This window comes from Danio rerio, chromosome 11 (genome assembly GCF_049306965.1).
Source record: "Danio rerio strain Tuebingen ecotype United States chromosome 11, GRCz12tu, whole genome shotgun sequence".
NCBI classification, from domain to species: Eukaryota; Metazoa; Chordata; class Actinopteri; order Cypriniformes; family Danionidae; genus Danio; species Danio rerio.
This window is the reverse complement of record NC_133186.1, coordinates 23,999,323-24,020,824: the sequence shown is the minus strand read 5'-3', so window position 1 is coordinate 24,020,824 and position 21,502 is coordinate 23,999,323. Positions and strand designations below refer to the sequence as shown.

The window sequence follows — 21,502 nt, the reverse complement described above, 5'->3', positions numbered from 1 at the left end:
CGCCACTGGACAATAGGATACGACCCCCATTAGTCAAGACATATTCATTAGAAAAATCAATAATCCAAGATGTAGCCATGCTGGCTTAAAATGAAGGCAGCAGGCTCATAAAACAATGCTGACTTCACTTCTGCCATATGGACTTCAGAGTCCTGGCCAAAAAACACAGAGCCTGACTGAACTTTCGCACCGTATATTTATAGCTTTAGATTTATGGGAAAAAAAGTTATTTGTCAACTTCCAAATTTATAACTGCATTTTAAATCAAATTTTTAAAAACGAGAAACTTTTCACACCCCAAACAATATTTTTGGACTAACTTGAGTATTTTGAAAGACAAAAGAAGATGCTAAACTATTCTTATATAATAGGTGTGTGCGTGTTTGCAAAGTTTTCCCATCAGATTAACCTGATCAAACACACTCAAGCAAACACAGATTTAAAAACTTGTTTTGCCTTGTGAACATGATCAAGCAAAGCAAAGTCTGTTGTCCAAAATAGATACTTTGAGGCCGTGGTAAGAAGGACAGAGGGAGATTTGGTCTGTTCCCCGTCACGGGGTTAAGATTAAACACTCTTGTGGTTTGGCCATCACAGGCTAATGAGGCACTCATGAAAGGATTACAAGAAGAACCCATAGGATGACTGACTTTCTAACTAACCCACATACAGTTCACCTCACACAAGCACACATACACACACACCTGCAAACAAGATCACAGCTGGAGATAAAGCAGATTGATTTGTGTGCAAGAGTTTGGACAAACCTGATGATCAACTTTTAAACAGACAGTTTTACTAAAAATATAAATTAATAGTGGAGTTTACACTCGTATAGTCTTTTGGCAGGCCTACATCATAAGATAATCAGTCGCATTGATGCATCTGATATAATCCTGATCTGGTTTACAATAATGGAAAATTCTGGGTTGAACACAACACTGCTTTCTTTAAATTTTATATATATATATATATATATATCCCAAAGTACTTAATTTTTTCTGTACTTTATTTTGTACTTTGTTCTTTATTTTGATCTGTACTCTAAGTACTTTTTTTGATGATTTTCAAAGATTTTTTATTCAAAGTAGATAAAACTGACTTAAAACAAAAGTAATTTTGACTTAAAACAAAAGTAATAAAAAAATACAGAAATAAAAAACAAAAAGACAAAAAATCTAAACTAAAATTAAAAACTATATAAATATCTTAATAAAACAAAACTAAAAAAGTGCTAATCTACAACATATGTGGTGTAATTTCATCGTATCACTTAAATAAATAAATACATAATCACAATTAATATCAATGAATCAACCAATAAATCAAGTAGGTTGCTTTGTGAAAATAAAAAGTCAATTTGGCAATTTAAATAAAAGCAGAAATGTAAATTGTTAGCAATTTACATAATTTAAAAATAATCATTAATAATTTTTTTCTCTGTAAGTTAGTTTTATTTTTTGTCATTTCTATGTTTTTAGGCTTGTCATGGCAACCAAATATATAATTATTCATTACTTTTCCTCCGGCTTAGTCCCTATTCATCAGGAGTGGCCACAGCGGATTGAACCACCAACTTATCCAGCATATGTTTTACACAGCGGATACCATTCCAGCTGCAACCCAGTACTTGGAAATATCCACACACTCATCCACACACATACACTATGGTCAATTGAGTTAATTAAATTCACCTATAGCGCATGTCTTTGGACTGTGGGGGAAACTGGAGCACCCGGAGGAAACCCACACAAACCAGGGGATGAACATGCAAACTCCACAGAAACGCCAACTGACCCAGCTGGGGCCCGAACCAGTAACCATCTAGCTGTGAGGTGACATTACTAACCACTGAGGCACCGTGCTACCCCCAAATATTTATATAGCTAAATAAATACAAAATTATACAAAATTTACACTAACAAAAAATCCCACAAGTAAAATCATTTCATTGCATTACATCACATCTCTAGTCTGTACTACTAAAACAGGCAGTGTTTCTGAAATGTCTTACTTCTAATTAAAACACCCCATTTGCTAATGAACTTTCCCATTTTGAAGACTCAAAAAGAGTTTATTAAAGCTGCCCTTCCGTTCACACAGGCTCGGTAAGCCATTTTGATTAGTATTGTTGTGACATGCCATCATATGACCACAAGGAGGGTGAATTCTCACTCGGCTAAAGATCTGAATGTTTGTTACCTCATCAGTCCCAAAGCTGACATCAAAGCTGCGGATCAAGTCCTGAAGTATCACGGCTGAATGCTGTTACACTCCCTGAGAACCACCCATGCATACACACACACACACACACACACACACACACACACACACACACACACACACACACACACACACACACACACACACACACACACACACACACACACACACACACATACATACAATGGATTTAGTTTGTATTCCCATCATTTCTAAAAGGTAAACAGTATGAAATTGTGTACAATGGAGTCTGTTTCCTCTCTTCACCACAGCAGGAACACCAGCAGAGCCTGGGGACGAGGAAAACAACACATTTATTTACTGTATGTTGTTTGTTTACTTGTTCATCTGTTTGTTATTTTCAGACTCCGCTGCTCACTCCTGCCAGGCGATGGGCTATTCGGTGATATCTGTTTACTTGCTTATTTGTTTGTGCTGGCATAATGTCCTCAGGGAGAGTAAACAAGACCAACCACGCAGAAAAACAAAACTTTATGAGGGCTCAAACAAGGACAGCGCGAGTGAACAAGAGCCATGCAGCCCTTCAGACAGATTACAGTCAAAGACAAAGGTGAGTATCTTAGTCACTGTAATCTAATAACAGTCTCTTTTATGAATGGAAAAAATAAAAACTCCTCAGCACTTTCATCCAGCACTTTCGATTAACATTTAAGAGCAGGCTTTGTGGTTAATCAGGGGTAATAATTATCAAAGTCGACAGGTAATTAAATTAAACATAATTGGCTACACGAATTGGCTGTTCTACAACATTTTTTCCCCACATAATTAAAGAGAAATATGTCAGTATTCAGAAAGAGAATGACTTGAAAACAAAATTAAAAGTGTTTAGTCGAACTAAAGAAGTTGATCATGCTTACAAGGAGCGTTTAAAATATAGTTAGTGTGGTATTGTACTTTGTGATATCTAATTAGTCTGTAAACCGTCCACTTTAATAGTCAAGTTAAATGTTTAATTTGTTTAATGTTTAATTTACATTTGCAGTGTAATGCTGATTACCATGGTTAATTGTGGCTTATTTCTTTGAATAGATAAATAATCTAATAAATAAATAAATGAACAAATAAATGAACAAATAAATCATTAAATAATTGAATAAATTAAAAAATAAATAAATGAACAAATAAATAAATTTGCTAATAATTAAATCAATAAATAAATGAACAAATAAGTAAAAAAGTAAAACAATAAACAAATAAACAAATGGACAAAATAATAAATAAATAAATAAATAAATAAATAAATAAATAAATAAATAAATAAATAAATAAATAAATAAATAAATAAATAAATAAATAAATAAATAAATAAGCAGAAAAAAGCAAGGTGGCATCATGGAACTTACTATAAATGTGAAAAGGACACTTTTTAAAGGGGAATTGTGCTTTGAAATCAGTTGCATACATTTATTTGGTTAAATATGTGTATTATTTAAACCATTTGTTCACATTATTTTTATGGTCTTTTAACTGGCCTTCTGATTTTTACAGTTTTTCTGTAATTGCAGCACATTTTTCTTTAAAAGTTCCCTCACAAACGTCTTTTGTAGCAACCCAGAATTAGCATTTTTAAATTAATTTTGTAGCATCAACATGACTAATTGTGTTTAAAGACCCCAAGAAATCAAAACTAACAATATGATTTTGTTAGCTTACATTGCTGGTTTTGTGGTGAACAATTCATCATGTGCATAAATTGTTTGCCCTTCTAATCTTTAATTGAAAACTGAAAATGCACTTCCTGTTTTTTGTTTTTCAGATAAATTGTCAGATTACATATATTTTAGCAAAGGTGCATGGTAAACATATTTAATCACGCTGCTCCAATTGTCAGTTTTGACAACAAACAGAAAATGTCAGGTGTAAGAGTCTGTTAGGTTGTAATAACTCTGCCCAAACACTTTCCCCGATCTTTCTCAATGTGTAAGTTTAATGTCGAATAATTCCCATTCATATTAATCCACAGAAACTACTACTGTATTACACATGCTATGCCTAATTATTGCAACTTTGAAAACAAACATTACAAATCTGCGCACATATTGCTTTGTATAGGAACACCGTTCTTCACAAATTGTTTACATACACTGTAAAAAATGCTGGTTTCTGTTAAGACAACATGAAGAAATTAAAACCCAAAAGAATTGTGCTGTTTCAGCTTATATTAAACAAGTACAAACAGCAAACATAATTTTTGGAGTACAGAGAAAATAACAGTATTATTTTAATGACAACTTTGTACTTTAAGACACTTTGTTTTTTTCCAGAAGATTGCTATTTGGTGACCAAAACACACATTGATGTGTAAATGATTGAACAAAGTGCATAAAAGGTTAACATTTTTAGTTAAAACTGCATCATGTTTAGTTAAAATGCATTGTGTAAACACCCCTTAGTAGCAGCAAAATATAAAGTAACTTGTAAAATGTGTCAATGGGTTAAACTGCTTTTCAGCAGGCATTGTAAACACACACACACACACACACACACACACACACACACACACACACACACACACACACACACACACACACACACACACACACAGAAAGAGTGGCCACCTCCGTTACAAATGACACAGGCCATTGCCTAAGGATGTAGAGCAGATTGTTGTATGTGTGTGTGTGTGTGTGTGTGTGTGTGTGTGTGTGTGTGTGTGTGTGTGTGTGTGTGTGTGTGTGTGTGTGTGTGTGTGTGTATGTGTGTGTGTGTGTGTGTGTGTGTGTGCAGCCTTTATGTGCAACTACATTTGTGTGGTATTAAGCTTAAAACTGCTTTAACTGCCATGTGGGAGTAATGTAGTAAAAAAATGAACACTGTAAAATAAAAAATGATTACTGTTTACAAACATAGCCCAAGGTCTTTAAAAGCAAAAAACAAAATAGAACTACCCTTGAGATTTCGAGAGTAAAAAAAAAAGGTACTTAGGCAGTGTACCTCAAAATAAGATACTATGATGACAGCTGCAAGCCACTGTTTATGCCACAAGACAGTGGCAGTGTATGCGATACAAATTACACCGTTTGATTGGTGAGGAAGATCATAGACACACCAGCATGTTTTCATTAAATCGTCATAAACGTGTTTACAGGCCCAGCTGGCTTCAGTTAGAGGGTGTTAAATAACGCAGAGCGGTATTGTTTACTCCTCCGCAGCTCTGTTCTGTCTCTCTTCCTTCTCCCAGGTCTTTCCCCTCACTCTCGTCTTTTTGTCAACACTGTATCCATCCTCACATAAACCACATGGCCGAGCTGTCTTCGGGGAGCGGTAACCGATCCTAACGGCCCGTGTCATGCGAGGAACTTCATCTTGAATAAAGCTGTCAGAAAAAAAACAGATCAGTCGAGGCCGGGATGAGGCCGCTGTTTAACGAGCTGTTTTAAGGTACCGTGTTTTTCAGACAGTGGAAAAAAAGAGGGTTCAAATCTTGCCTGGGGCCACTTAGGAGGAGCTGACCGACTCGGCCCAGCTCATTGCAGCTGTAGCCCAGCCACAGAGGCTCTGCGAGCAGGCTGAAGTGTCACCTGGCTCCCTTGAGGATAAAGAGGGGGCGATGGGAGGGATTGTGGGAGGTTTGCAAAGTTTTCATTCATTCAGAGGTGGAGCCAGCGGCGGTGCATGTGAGGAGAGCTGCCGAACGTACAAAAGGAGGCAGCAAAAGGTCTCTTGTTGAGGCGCTGTGTCTGTACACACACACAAACACACAAACCTAGCTCTCTTCCTCGGGTGCGATCTTGTATCAAAGCAAACAAATGACACGCTGTCTCCCTCATCTTTTTTTTTGATCCGGCATTCACTAAAATGACACTCCATATCTCAAGCGAGTGACATTATCAATCTGCAGTGTGCCCAAATCTTCCGGCCAAACTTGCTGTTCCCAGAGGAAATCCAAGGCATTGTCCTTTGTTTGCTGAGAGATCCCACAGGAATCAGACCTGACTTTTTCATGGCATGAGGAGAGCTGTCACGCAGACAGCCAGGCATGCAGGATGCTTGGGTTAGGATAGGCTCTGTCAGGCCGATCCGCCGATTCGCGCCTTTTTCAGGGGCTGTTAGACAGCATGGGCCGTGGCATTTCCACTTTCAATGCTGGATTTGGCTTCAATATATAATACATCAGAGTTCTGTCTTCCTACGTCGGTGTGAAAGAGACATCTGGATCTGATATGAGGGACCACAAGGGGAGCATTTATTGTTGGCTTTTACCTGTAGATAGTGTTGACATATTCTTTATTTGATCTTTTTTTTTCCACAGAAGGGAAGAAAAGAATCTGGTACTTTCCACATCTTTCACTGCATTCATTGACAATTCAAAGAAGGATTTTAATAATTCAAAATAATAAGAACAGCTACAACAGCAACATAATAATAATAATATTATTATTATTATTAGTATTATTATTATTATTATTATTATTATTATTATTATTACTATTATTATTATTATTATTATTATTATTATTATTACTATTTATTCTGTTGTTGTTGTTTTTCTTATTAATATTGGATCATTAAACATTTTCGAAGAATTGTCAATGCCGTGGATGCAATGAAAAATGTGTAGTAGTAGTAGTGGTAATAGAATAGGCCAAATTTAATAATACAAAAATTGTAATTAATCAATCAATCAATCAATCAATCAATCAATCAGTCATTCAGTCCTGATTGCAATTATCATGCATAAGCAAAATATTTATAAAATACAATTCTATGATAAAACACGTATTTTAACTAATAATCCAAAATTACAAAGAAGCATAGTTTACCTAATCAAAAATTACAATCAAGCAATTAATAAGTTACTACACAATATTTTTTTAAACAAAACTTTTTAAACTCCATTCAGTCAAATCTAATATTCTAAAACAAACACACAAATAAATAAATAAATAAACAAACAAACAAACAAACAAACAAACAAACAAACAAACAAACAAACAAACCTGATTACTTCTATGACAAATTGGATTACAACATTATAATTAGATGAATGAAAGAAGGAATGAATAAATCAAGCAAGCAAGCAATTAATAAGTTGCCTCACAAACATTAGAACTATAATAATTATTTACAATAATTATTTGTAAAACAAAACTTTTTAAACTCCATTCAGTCAAATATAATCATTTAAATTTATTAACAAACACATAAACAAACATGATTACTTCTATGCTAAATTGGATTACAAAATTATAATCAAATGAATTAATGAATGAATTAATTAATTAATCAATAAATCACAATTGTTGTTGCATTAAATAAGAAATCCAATTAAAATGCAAGAAAGAATTCCTAATTAAATTACAAACAAAAAGTAACTATACAAAAACATGTATAAAATAAGCAATAAATATAAAAATACGCTAAATATACTATTAACATGACTTTCATTTGTTGTTGTATTTGCTTTAATGTGGTATTATATGATTGTATACTAAATCTTTTACCTTTTAAATTATTATATTTTGTAGAAAACTTGATTAAAAACTACTTTGTATCCTAATGCCAATTTAATCACTCTCTAAAGAAAGAAAAGAAAAACTTGATTTTTAAAAGTGTAAGTGGTCATCGGTCAGATTTCTGCGATTCGAGAGCGAATTCCTGTTTAAATTTTAATCAAAAGTAAATTATTTCTTCTTTTTCCCCATCCCTTTCTCTCTTCATCTGTCTTTTTTCTCTATCACTTCCTTCAGTAGAGAAATTCATGACCTCCGCTATTCCGCTTGTCCTTGAGACCCATAATGAATATTCAGCAGATTAGAAGACAGACATGAAAGTTAACATTAGCCATATATTTAAAAATCCCATATTCAGATAATCCGCATATTTGTCAAAATCAAACACAAGCGAAATATAAGGACAAATTACATAATGAGAGGATGGGGATACGTCTTGCGGACAGGGAATTAGATAAAGACACATTTGGCTGAGTATGAAGGAAGCAAATGCCCTTGAAGACGGTTATTGAAATCCTGCCGAATGGACAGAGTTTTCCATGAACCCTGATAGTATCTGATTGTCGAAGCCCTACGCACGAAGACATTTCAACTTTATTTGGTCTACAGCAAGTGAAAAAGTAACTTCATTTGAGCGCCAGGTCTTTCAAACACACATTCAAATGTCTGAATGAAAGCAAACTTCATTTATTACTGAGTATGTGTGTGAGATGTGAGTTTGTCTGGCTTTTCACTTAACGCCCATGCCAGTACTAACAACCCCAACCCCCCAAATCTGAAATACGGAAATGTGCATTATGTTCTCCCCACCACCACTTTCATTTCTTCCTGTGTCTCTGTATCTCTCTCCCTCTTTTTCTCATTTACAACGAGTCATTACCGTGAGCGCTGGGATGAAAGCTTAGGATCTGGCCGACCTGCTCCCTCTGACTGACGCATATTCATTTAAAAATGAGCCACTTATTACCCGTCCAAACTTTTTACAGCCCCACAGTGCACAGTAGAAGACAGCTTTATTCCCACTGAGCCCGAGTGTGGGCCAGAAAGCCTCGCAGCCTTTGATGGTTATATATGTGCGCAGGCCGTTGCCTTGGCAGTCGCTCTCAGAAAGCACGCCATGATTTGTAATGTTACCTTTACAGCTTTAAACTCCATCAAACAACCTCGAGACCTTTTTATTGGGCTAATGTAGGGTTCTGACAAATCATTAACAAATAAATGAATAAATACGTGGACACACGTGTAGCTTTTTAGAGTTAGTTTAGAAGTTGTTATTCAAGATATATTATTATTTCAAGGCTTAACGTTAAAATAAAAAGTGATAGTTAACATTCAAGAAAATGTAAAAAAAAAAAAAAGTTAAATTTAACAAATGAGAATAAAAAAATGCATATGTACACTGTAAAACCTTAAGTTAAGGTAACAAACCATTTGAGGAAACCGATTGCCACAAATCATTTGAGTTCAAAAACAAATCTATATGAGAACTGTGAACTTACTCCATTTAAGTTGAAGTAATGAGGTATTTAATTAACCCATTACCTTCAACACTGAATTCAAAACTTTTCAAATGAGTAGAATTAACTTTGGCATGATGACAGTAAATAATACTTTACTAGATATTTTAAAGACACTTCTGTACAGCTTAAAGTGACATTTAAAGGCTTAACTAGGTTAATTAGGCTAACTAGGCAGGTTAGGGTAATTAAGCAAGTTATTGTATAAAGATGGTATGTTCTGTAGACTACCGAAAAAAGGGGCTAATAATTTTGTCCTTAAAATGTTTTTTTTTTTTTTTATTTAAAACTGATTTTATTCTAGCTGAAATAAATCAAATAAAACTTTCTTCAGAAGAAAAAATATTATCAGACATACTGTGAAAATTTTCTATGTCTGTTAAACATAATTTGGGAAATATTTAAAAAATGAAAAAATTCAAAGGGGGCTAATTATTCTGACTTCAACGGTGTATACCAAAACAGTAATGCAAATTTTTATTCAGAAAGCATGCATTAAAATGATCTCAGGAGTCTCTTTTTTATTTTAAGTTAAAATAGGATCCAAATACCAGTGATTTTGAGGCCCATCGCAATTTGAAATAGGAGTTTTCCCCGCCCACCAAATTGATTGACAGGTGCATGTCTCCATAATAACATGTTTACACATGTCCATAGATTAGTTGTAAGAACGAGAGTAAAATCACTATGTAATTCTTAACCGCTGTAATTACCGTGATCATTTGTGTGAGACTCATCATTTCAGAAAGGCTTGAAAAAACCCCTCCACAAATACATCAAAAAAACTTACTTGGTTTTTTGACTAATTTTTGACTAGCTATATTTATGCAATATTTAAAAGATAATATTTTGTGAATATAATAAACAGGTGCAAACAATTCTAATCACATTAACCAGATAAATATTTAGCCCACTCACCTCTACCTTATGAAAGTTTTCTAGTATCCCTCCTCCACCTCAAATCTCTTATATCTGTTGTACCTTAATCTTTTTTATACCATATATAATAGACCCTTTTTACATTTCTGCGTTTCTCAGTAGTGGAAGTTGTCTTAGTTGGATAAACCTGGAGCACAGTAAAAGGGAGAGTACAAGAAATCATTTTTTTTACAATTTTATTTGCTGAAATAATAAAAGAATAATGGCACAATGGTGTTATCAAGACTTTCAGAAAAAGGTGGAAAGTAGTAAGAGACTGATGACGGCAGCGGAGAGGAGAGAATAAAATCTAATTTACTGTCCTGCCCCATAGCCGCTGCATTACAAACACCTTGCATAACTGGTAATTCTTTTTTTTTTTTTTTTGTAATTTGACGTGCAACTGATTTAATACACACATAAATATAAATGTTCATACATAAAAAAAATCTAAATATTAAAAACTTATGATGACGCGTCATAACAGGCTTGTGAAAAGGGTCCATATATGAACTGAACTGTGTTGACAATGCATTTGTTTTCCACTAAAATTAGTCATTGGTACAGTGATGTTGCATTGTTTTTGCTGTCAAACAGCATGTGTATATGTATTTCCTGCAAATAAATAGCTAATTGTGGCGTATTACAAATTATTTGCATCTTGTGTGTTATCGATGACGTCACCAGCGACTAGTCCACGTTGACTCTACTTTAATAACATAAAAGTAGACTAAAAAATCTAAACTCATTCAAGCCCTACTATTTATAAGGGAGGGGGTGGAGGGTTCTATGGGATCGGGTCTTTCTTGAGCTAAGAGCCCTCCTATATTACAACACAACAAAATATGGTCTCTATTTGTCTATTGAGATGGACTTGTGAGGTAATAATGCACAATTTTACTGTATTTGCTGTATTTTGGTCAATATAACCTTAGCATAAGCCACTTATTAAAACATGGAAATGTAGCTACTGTATATTTTCAAAAGTGTCAAAACAAATGCATTATAATTAAAATCTTTGGATGAATTTCACTTATATTTAGATTTTTTTTTTCTCAAAAGTAATTTGAATCATTCAGTATTCTTCCATTTGTATATACAATCACTTTTGTAAAGTGGGTATTTAAAGTGCATACTGATGACATCATTATAGAAGTTGATATAACAATGACTATATTTAATATTTATTTGTCTTCAGCTAATATCACTTGAACGTTAACTTAATATTACATTTATTTGCAATGTTTTATCCTGCCTAAAAATCTGAAAAAAGTACGCATCTAGTGCTTCTTCACTGAACCACTACCATAAGCTTGTGCACTTTTCCATTCTCTCTCTCTCACATCGACACACACAGAGACACACATAATTCCACTCTAAAATCTAAGTCCACTTTGGAGTCTCCTCTAGAGGCTGGATCTGAAGGAGCTCACGATAGAGCCTGAAATGAGGCCAGTCCTCTGGGTGCGTATAGTGTATGCACACGTGTATCTTTTGTGCATGTAAAAATATAAAGCCCTGTGATTGGCTTGAGCGGTCTGCCAGATTGATTGGTAGATTGATGTAAAGCCCGTCGAGGTGCTGTACATCTGAGCTGACTAATGTGGGCCAATCAGGCTGATGTAAACCAATTTGATTTGATTGAAAAGCCGATTGATTGAAGCGAGGACATGTAAGCCATCAGCCGACGACCAGCAGGGGAAAAAAAAACGAATGTGAACGAGAGGGATTTGATTGATTAGCTGATAGATTGATTAAGTGAGGTAGATGCTCGGTTAGAAGAGCTATCGCCGGCCCCTTTATATGTGTTTAACCCCACACCTACACCAACCTTCAGTCTGTAAGCCGCTCAGCAGGGTCCATTACATCAAGGTGTGAATAATTCATGCCCTGGATGCTGAAGCATGGTGGGTAAACACATGTACACATGTTTAATCTACAGGAGGCGAGGTGAGGTTAGTCAGACACCTTCAGGGCTGCGCATAGAAAACTGTAAAAAATTGATTCAACTGATTCAACAGATTGACTTTCTGTTAGGAATTAAAACACACTAAATCAAATAGTTAAGTGGTCCAGTAAACTGACTGGGGTGTCACTAGCCAATATGGAGGCTAAAGCTGACGAGAATTACAAATTAAATTTTAAGTGACACTGCTCATCCCCTACAGGCAGAGTTTAAGCTCCTTCCTTCTGGTCACAGATTTTTAGTATCAAGCTGTTGAAGTAAATGATACAAAAATAGTTTCATACAAGCAACAATTAGATATTTTAATAAGGCATAGACTAAAGCAGAGGTATTTCTGTGTCTTGTATATTTTAGGGCGCACTTACACTATGTTATTCAAACCGTGCCCAGGCCTGCTTTCTGGAACGTTTGAGAAGTGTGAGTGCTCTGAATCTAAAGAAAAAGTTCTAAGAATAGCCCAGAACTAGACTAGTCATCAAATAGACAGATTAAACATATAGACTTATATGTGTAGTCATTCATTTGACAACTAGTCTAGTTTTGGCCTATTCTCTAGATTTTTACTGACAGCCCAAATTTTAACTTGTTTTAGCCAAGATGACTATGTTTAGATGTCTATTTGACATCTTTTAAAACAAAAAAAAAATGCTTGCTGGGCAGTCACTATTAAGCCTTAAGTACTAGTTTCATTACTTTAATAAGTGGTAATCAACCTTACTTTTTTGGATTACATTAGCCCAATCTACCATTTGGTAACTTAATTTAACGAAAAAACAAGTTGCAAACAGTCTTTTAGGGGGGAAAATGTGACTTATCTAAATCTTTCACAGAAAAATGTCATATGGACCACTTTTACAGTAAATAGAAGCTCCAGTCACTGTTACTATCATCAAAATCAAGCAACACCAACAGAATTCACCTTTTCTGCAGGCTGTTTGTGTGTTTCTAACAGCAGAGACTAATTAAAACAGACTTGAACATGAATTTTCAGATTTTGGTTGATCTCTCCCTTTAAAACCTCACACATTGGCACACACACACATACGCACTTTAAACAATACCAAACACCAGTGCAAGAGAAAATCATAGGCATGGGAATTTTCAGCCACACATGCACATAAAAACAGAAAATAAAGCGTATTACGTGTTATTATTTTACAGTGTGCAGAGATTCAGATGCACTGGCGTCTTGAGGCCTGGATCTGTAGCATATGTGTTTTGTATGTGAACGCTGGCCACTTCTTAACTTGTGTTTGTGTTCGGTTGCCGGGTGCCCGACTGAAGAGAAGGGGCCTCGGCAACCGTCCGCCTACGCCTCATCACGGACGCTTCTGTTTTTTCTTCTTCCCTTCTCTTGCAGAGGATTGCGTGCATTACCGGCAAACGCAGAGAAAGAGAGAAGCACATGAAATGGCAATTAAACCACGGTGACCCTCATCGCCTCCGCAGGTCACTCGCTGTCACAGTGTCGGCTGAAAATAAGAGAGGAGACGCAAACAAGCGGTGCGTATGATCCGATGTGTTTCTCCAACAGCTATAAAACCTGGAAATCTTGCAAAGCGGAGAGCGCCAATGGCATCTTATTTGTGTGTGTACCAACAACAGAGTGTATCCAGGGAAGCGTGGGGCATGTTGGGACGCAAAGGGTTTGTAACAACATCTCAGACTCGTCCTTAAATACTGCAACAAGCACTTAGTTTGACAAGCTGTTGACAGAAATGACACGACTTGAGCTTAACGCAGTGACAGCCTAAACTGAGGTGTGTTCATTCCCTTAGAGCCAGAAGACACTTAAGGCAGGAGGGGAAAAAAAAAACATTGCGCTATGAGATGATGCTATTTGTGCACAATAAATGTTTATCGGGATTTATTGTGCTGCTATGACATCCTGGCTGAAAGCTTTCGGTAACTAAACGAGGGAGAATTAACCGTTGCATTTAGGAGCTTTAAATAGCACTATGGAGGGAGGGATGGCATGGGCAAGGACTTGCACTATGACTGCACGTCTCGTTTAAAGTGCACGTTAAAAAAGCTGCATTGATACTGTATAAGAAGACCTTCAAAACTCTGCACTAATGCCAAAGAATAAGGGATTAATGAATGATCCATGACCTCATTGGCCTCGAGAGAGTTTTTCAAAGTGACTAAATGCTCTGGAGCACAATGACAGGAACCGGCGCAGTGGATGCTTCTGCCATTTATTAAATTATTCCCTCCAATCTGTTTGATGATTTTCATAATTCACACTCAACTGAAATATTAAGGCCTTGAAAAGCCCTTCACTCTGCTTTAAAATGCAAGGAAAGAAATGTTTAAAAAAGACAGAGAATTGGGAACGCTCAGGTCAAACCCTCAAAAGAATTGGATTTTTGACTTTTTTTAGAATAATCTTTTTTTTTCTTTCCGCACCAATGTGTTAATTTTGTACAATGGTGAACTAAATTTAATACATGGGGTCGGGATGAGAGTGCTCAGATAAATAAGATTGAAATTGAAGATTTAAATACATTTGCCTTAAAGTGTACTTGTTTAAAATTACTAAAAACTAAGAAGAGGAAAGCAAAGCTTCATTTTTATTCAAACGCACAAGTTAAAAGAGAAATGAACATACATTTTAAGGTCATTAAATTGGCTGAGTTTAAATATTTAAAGATATATATATATATATATATATATATATATATATATATATATATATATATATATATATATATATATATATATATATATATATATATATATATATATATCCACATGTATGGAGATATGAGGTTTTGTATTTAAAAGCATATAATACAGTAAAACAATGTAAAGAGGCAAAATAAGAGTAAAAAAGATGGCAGATTCAGTCAAATATTTTTTGAAGAAACATTATTTATATATATATATATATATATATATATATATATATATATATATATATATATATATATATATATATATATATATATATATATATATACACACACACACACACTACATGACAAAGTCTTGCTGCCTGTCCAAGTTTTAGGAACAACAAATAATCAGTTGACTTCTAGTTGATCATTTGGTATCAGAAGTGGCTGAAAGGCAAAGGCCTCTAGATTACGCTTATTTTACCAAAACAAAATATGATCATGCCTTGATGTTTTATTATTTACTAATAATTTTGCTTAGACAAAAGTCTTGTCACTTAACAGATATAAAAGTAAAGTATAAAATATAAAGTCATGGTGCAGTGGGAAAATAATTAATAGTGTGTATGACTCCCATGAGCCTGACAATTCAGATTCTTTCGATTAATCTTTAATGCCTCCTGCTTCATCTTACCCAGACATCAATATTGTTCATGTGTGGTGACTGGGCTGGCCAATCCTGGAGCACCTTGATCTGCTTTGCTTTCAGGAACTTTGATGTGGAGGCTGAGGTATGAGAAGAAGTGTTATCCTGCTAAAAAATTTGCCCTTTCCTGTGGCTTCTAATGTAATGAGCAGCACAAGTTTCCTGATACCTCAGCCTGTTAATGTTGTCATCCTCTCAGCAGATCTCTTGCGCACCCCCATACTGAATGTAAACTCAAACCATGATTTTTCCTTCACCAAACTTGACTGATTTCTGCAAAAATCTTGGGTCCATGCGGGTTCCAATAGGTCTTCTGCAGTATTTGTGATAATTGGGATGCAATTCAAAAGATGATTAATCGGAAAAATCTACCTCCTTACACTTTTCCAAATGATCTAATAGAAGTCAAATATTATTTGTTGCTCTTAAAACTGGGATTGACGACTAGACTTTTGTCAAGTAGTGTATAATTCTAAAATTAAATAAATGAATTCAGCTGAGTTTATATCTATTTTTTATGGAAATGAGGAGTTTCTTTCAGCAATGTATGCTGTAATATTAAAAAGTATATTAAATTTATAGGAAAAATAAACCTTACACAACTAGAATGAAAATGACAACAAATTTAGCCAAATGTTTTTTTTAAAGTGTGCTTATTCAAAATACTAACGAACTTAAAAAAGCAATGCTTTATTCCTACAATAAATGAATAATAATAATAATAAAAATAAAAAATAAAATAAAAAACACAATGTCATTAAATGAGCTGAATTTAAATATCCAATTACACTTTCAGGTGTACCAAAAGGTTACATTTTCAGGAAATGATTGTATACAAATATTTAAAAAATTATATGCAGTACAATGTCTGAGTCCTTGGATATACAAACAACTCGTATTGCAACTGTAGTTGGCTACATTCTATTAAATTTACTCTAAAATATTAATTTATTCATTTTCCTTCGGCTTAGTCCCATTATTTATAAGGGGTTGCCACAACGGAATGAACCACCAACTTATTCAGCATATGTTTTACACAGGTGATGCCCTACTGCAACCCAGTACTGGGAAAAATCCATACACACTCATTCACGTACATACACTACGGCTAATTCAGTTCAACCGAATGCCAACTCCACACAGAATGCCAATTGGCCCAGCCAGGACTGGAACCAGTGATCTTTTTGCTGTGAGGTGACAGTGCTAACCACTGAGCCACTGTGTCACCTCACTCTAAAATATACTTATTTAAATTCACTTAGAACCAGTGTGAAGAAAGCAATGCGTAATTAAATAAAATAAAAAACATACAAGCAAACTTAAGGTAATGAGCTTATGTAATATTTTGTGGTAATATAATATAAAAAAATATTTAATATTATATCATATATTATGTTTCAGAAAATCTACAGAAATGCAAGTTATCATTTTCAGTTTAAATAAAAAAGGACAAATAAAATGCAATGTCACACCACCACATGACAGCCCTGGTTAACAGTGTGCTAGAAGGAGCCAAGTGTCTTGGGGCAGCGTGCCAATCCAGATCCCCGTTCTGCCAACTTCTTGTTGACAACGTTAATGCCGATCATTTAAATGTGACATGTCCTCAACAAGAGCAAATTGAATTTGTGGCGCGCTCAAACAAACGTGCCTTCAGGGGTTGTGAGTCTGCTATTGTGCCTTCCCTCAAGGCAAAAGGGAAAATGAAGCTCCATGACCTCTCGCTTTCTCTGTCTTTCCCTCGCTTTCCCCTGAGGAATAGCAGCATGGATCATCCCCACAGTTTCTATTTAGCAATCGCTCTGTCTTCCTCCATTGTCTCTGCATTTCCCTCTTTAACAGGGGCTCGGAAAAAAAATGTTCCCCCTCGCGGCTCTGTAAAACATAATCCCCCAAGGCCTCTTTCAGTACAGAAACAAGTCCAGCTGACCCGCGGACAAATAAACAAACAGAATGGGCCGAGCACAGATTCATAAAAGGACTCTGGGATCAGACAGCCAGTATATTTGGCAGGGGAATATTATTATAACCCTGTAAATCAAAATAAACTAGAGCGTTTCACCCAAGCATGCTTAGCTCCAAATAAGGGTCAGATTTGAACTAATATTACTCATGTAAAAGTCCATAGGGGCGTATAGAGAACTTAATTATGTGCTGAGAAAACTGTCATGAAGCTTGAGTGATGTCTGGGATTTTTATAATAAAGAAATAAGATATTACATTTGTAATATGCATTACAATGATTTGTGCTTACAACACATTCAGATGGGACATTGCAGGAAAAGTGTTAAATGAAATTATTATGTTGAAATGTTATGATTAATATTTTTAAATGTGTTTTATTATAGCGATGGCGAAGATTATTTGTTTTAAGCCAGCAGTACTTCAATCTTCAGTGTTTTTTATTTTATCAGCCTTGAAAACAGTTGTCTGGAATCAGGATTTTTTTTTTTTTGAAGAATAATACATTCAAAAGGGGTGGCAAGGAGGCTCAGTGGTTAGCAATGTGTGCTCGAGTTACTGCCACAGTCCAAAGACATGTCCTATAGGTGAATTGGATAAACTAAATTGGCCTTTCCCAGTACTGGGTTGTGGTTGGAAGGGCATCTGCTGCATAAAACATATGCTGGATTAGTTGGAGGTTCCTTCTGCTGTGGCAACCCCTGATAAATACAACCCAGGCTCATTTTGATTACGTACCCCATATACATTTCTGGAGAGAGCAAAATACATCCCAGGAGCTATGTTTTTTGCAGTTTTTGATCTCATGAATCCGCCAGAGACAGCTGTGTGTACTTTTTCAGATTTTAAATTTCTCCTGTGAGTGCTATTCGCACCTGCCGTTTTCACGTTAATCCCCCAGAGGCTGCTGTCGACTGACTGACTTACTGACTGACCAACCTACCGATAACGCTACCCTCCACCTTCCCTAAACCCAACCAATAGTGTTTTAAAAAGCACAGATGGACCCGCGATCTCCAGAAATATATATAGGGCTACATTTTCAGAATGAGCCTATGTTGGATAAATAAGGGATAAAGCCGAAAGAAATGAATGAATGAATGAATGAATAAGTTTATAATATCAGTATTTATGTTATGGTTATCTAACAACCATAAAAACAATTAAGTGAAAATGTATGTCAGTATATGGTATGAAATATGATATCATTTATTTGATTTGTTTGTTTTGATACATTTTCTGTTTAAAGATTTATGTGTGATTTTTTAAAGTTAATTTTAGAACAAAGTAAATAGTAAGATAAATACTATTGAAACGATGTAGTAATAACTTATTTTTTTAAGTAACTTACCCAACACTGGTTGTCATTTACAGCGGTGGTCCTCAAACACCGGATCAATTGGTACCGTGCTGCACAAGAAATCATAAATTATTTCAGTAAATTTATTATCTGAGTCTGAACGATCTTTTATTTTGAAAAATGACCGTATTCTTTTGGTTACAACTCGGTCACTTGAGCGCCCAAATTTAACCCCCAAGCAGCAAAATGAGTAAGAAACAGATGTCTTTGGAACGCTTCTTTGTGAAGGGGAAAAGGCCAAGTGAGGGACCCACAAACTGCCAAGGAATGGATCCACAACACATTTGTCAACAAATCAGGTGAATCCAGCATGTCTATGCAAGAAGATCAACTGATGGACTCTTTTCTAGTGTTCACACAAGATCGTTGTTTCCATTGGAGGTGCACAGCATGGCGTGTTCGCGCCTTCCAGATGCACCCAGTTGAATGAATCCCTCAAGCACACCGCGAGTCATGTGACAAGAATTGACTGATCAGCTTTAGCTTGTATGGAATATGCATATTTCGGTATGACTAATTATCTCCGCAGAACACCCAAACACTGCCGTGCTTCATAATTTCTTCCGTAAATAAAAGTTGTATCAGAGTGACAGCAATGTTTTGCTGTCGCCTAGCAACCCACAACCTACAAAACACCGCCCCAACCTCAACACCCCCTCCCCCCATAAAATAACAAAAAAGGTGGCATATTTTTTGAACCACTAAAATACCAGTGATTTTACATCTGGAGTCGGAAGTTTTGTCACCCTGTAATTTCACATTCAGCAGGGCCAAGGTCAAATGTTAACCAGTCCTTGAGGTAAAAGTGACAACAAAACCTCCTAAGATGTCTAAAATGTGAATGCAAAAATGTCCCTGCAGTTAATTCCTCTTAAAACTGCCAATTTAGTTAAAGATAGATGTGAAAAGGTGTGAGAATTGCTGTAACACCTCAAGTGATGTATTGTTTGCACACAATACAGCAAGACACTAATGTTCTCAAAACATTACCTCACATCAGCTCTACTTATAAATTCAGAATCAGGAACTATGGAAAACATACAAAAACACTGCCTATTTACAAGCATTTGGTTAAGGCCAATGTCTGGTTTTGAAGTGAGGGGATTTAGTCCTTCCTCAGAATGGTTAAAAGGTCTGTGAGAGCCTAATCAGGCCCTCATGCAGTGCCATTGTGGCCGGTTAGGGCCTAGCTTCCTGTTCAGAGGGGCGAAAGGTGCCTCCTCTATTGATGTAGGGCACTCAAACAAAGAGGGCATGTCAGAAGAATGCAGAATATTCAAAAGCAGAATGGTAGATCTCCACTGGTATCAGCCATTCAATACAACAGAGAAGGAAGAAGCCACAAGGAAGCCACTCAAGACAAATCTAAAAAGGACGGCTATTGTCAATTAAAGCTAAAGTATACTATGGTTTTTACTGTTTATCTTTTAAAATGGACTGTTATTAATAGAACTCTTGACTAATGCACAAAAGAAAGATTCATCCTTGTTCAGTGCTTGAGCTATTTTCCCCATATGTTATAAGTAATACAATGTCTTAATAAACATTTAGTAAACAAAACAGCGTTACAATTCCTTTAATCCACTCACATACATTCATTAACATGAGCGCCTACTGTTTTTAACAAAGGCTATTGGTTATGCAAAATTAGACCCTTTTGTTCCTTTTCACACTAATGATATTTACAGGGCCATATTATTGGCAAATAAAGGACAATTTTCATTCAGTTCTTGCAAAACACCAAATAAACACCACATCAACAACAACATTAAATATAACAGTGTTAATTATTTGTATTTTAATACATTTGTATCAGCTATCTGAACAATTTTCTGGGACAGTCAGTTTGTTTAGAAGCTCACTTTATACGGTGTTATACTTGCTATGTAGCCCAGTTAGTCCAGTAAAGAACAGTTCCACAAAAGAGTAAAAAGCAATGCAAATCAAGGTAAAACTAAGTGGTCATAGTGCATGTTGCCCTTACGTTTGCTTTTGAAAGCACTATTGTTTTGGTTTAGGTCAGATGTTCACTAGGTGATCTGTACGACAAGCTCTGCCTTCTCATGGATCTGTACATGAAGGAAGCGTATCTGAAATGTGCAACAAAACCTACTTAAAGTAACTTATTTCAGATGCACAAAAATGTGCACAGCGCCTTCTAAATCTATCTACTGAAACGTGCATCAAAACATGGATGTGCTAAAGAAGAATGCTGTTACTGAAATTCCCAAACCCAACACACACACACACACACACACACACACACACACACACACACGCGCACACACACACACACACACACACACACTATATATATATATATATATATATATATATATATATATATATATATATATATATATATATATATATATATATATATATATATTTAAGAAAAACATAGATGTCACCTGGCGGTTCATTCCGCTGTGGCAACCCCAGATTAATAAAGGGACTAAGCCGACAAGAAAATGAATGAATGACAGATGTCACCACATACGCACTAGAAACATTCATCTGTGGCCAGTGCCATGTCCCCAAAATGTTTTGCTGTCTTTAAAAGATTGTTCTTTCTCTGGTTCATTATTTTTTCCCTGCATGCATCTCGCAGACACACTAGTAAGTGCAAAACCAACTTAAAGCATAGGTGGGAGTTAAAAAAAATCAGCCCCCAAGTCTTAGAAGAAAAAAATGTCAAAATTGATCAAGACACAATTTTGCCTTTATGGTGAAACGTAATTTTTGTGTGTACACTGCA

The 21,502-nt window shown here is 35.5% G+C and overlaps 1 protein-coding gene and 1 long non-coding RNA gene across 7 annotated transcripts in view; one reads left to right on the top strand and one right to left on the bottom strand.

Moving 5' to 3' along the window:
- Positions 1-21,502, bottom strand: part of foxp4 (forkhead box P4) — a 487,998-nt gene that overhangs the window by 180,334 nt on the left and 286,162 nt on the right. The window lies entirely within an intron of this gene.
- Positions 2,311-20,296, top strand: LOC141376599 (uncharacterized). Its single transcript, XR_012387145.1, has 4 exons — positions 2,311-2,442; positions 2,589-2,794; positions 13,459-13,601; positions 18,759-20,296. It is a non-coding gene; the product is annotated as an uncharacterized lncRNA (long non-coding RNA).